Source organism: Gavialis gangeticus, unplaced genomic scaffold (genome assembly GCF_001723915.1).
Source record: "Gavialis gangeticus isolate Ggan-Ray unplaced genomic scaffold, GavGan_comp1, whole genome shotgun sequence".
Lineage (NCBI taxonomy): Eukaryota > Metazoa > Chordata > Crocodylia > Gavialidae > Gavialis > Gavialis gangeticus.
Window position 1 is genome coordinate 14,920,780 of NW_017729001.1, and position 953 is coordinate 14,921,732.

At 42.9% G+C, this 953-nt stretch overlaps 1 protein-coding gene across 1 annotated transcript in view; it reads right to left on the bottom strand.

The window, feature by feature from the left end:
- The window catches only part of DGCR2 (DiGeorge syndrome critical region gene 2), a gene marked incomplete at its 5' end in the record, with an annotated part of 99,628 nt that overhangs the window by 38,761 nt on the left and 59,914 nt on the right, over positions 1 to 953 (bottom strand). The window lies entirely within an intron of this gene.

Below are 953 nucleotides of genomic sequence, written 5' to 3' on the forward strand. Positions count from 1 at the left end.
AACCCAAGAGAGCCAACAAGCCACTACATGAGTCTTGAAAATTAAGCTAGGTATCTGCGGCAGGATTTCAGAGGCAGATGCACGCAGGACATGACATGCAGCAGTTGGAGTTGCTGGAGTGAATGCTGCTACTCCTGCTTGCACAAAACCATCCATCCACCAGTTGCTGAGTTCACATGCATGAGGTTATTAGAGACTGCTCCCTGTCTGAGGTTTTACAAATACTTCTCAGAACTCCAGGGCAAAAACTAAAATGGTGGAGTAAAAGCAACCCACCCCAAGCAACTGGCTAATGTTTTCACTTATTCCCAAGCAGAGGGAAGTCTAATTTTGTAGGATGTAAACTTGATTACCTTATATTTAGACTGTTTCAACACTTTTAACAAACTGACGGGCCCTTTAAAGGGTCTGTTTACCATATGTTGTACAGAATCACCAGTTAAGGAAGGAGAAACTCACTGAAGAGACAATTCCTAGCATGGGCCATATGCTTATTAGGACTACACACAGAGCATATAGCTCAAGCATTGCACCAAAAAAGGGAGAAGGTGGATGGTTGTTCTCAGTGAAGAAAGCTGTTAAAGTCTTTATCAGAAAAGCCCCCACCAAAAAGGCGGGGGGGGGGGGACGGGAATCTGTAGGTAACTTCCATAAAATTCTATTTAGATCAAATATGAAGCAAGCTGATCTGCCTCACTTTAGTAGCTAGGGCAATAAACTTGTTGCACAAGATGTTCTCACATAAAACACTGATTCCAGGAAATCTACCTTCAGAACAAGGTGTGAAACAGCCATGAAAGAAGTGACATACCCTAGAAATGCAATCTCAGCTCTTGCAAATCTGGATCTGAGGGTCCTCAGATTTATTGAGCTTCTACCTGGACTGAACTGCCTCTATGTGGATAACAGGGTTAAAAGAAAATTCTTCCTTGAGAGTTGAAAGCCAGCAACCA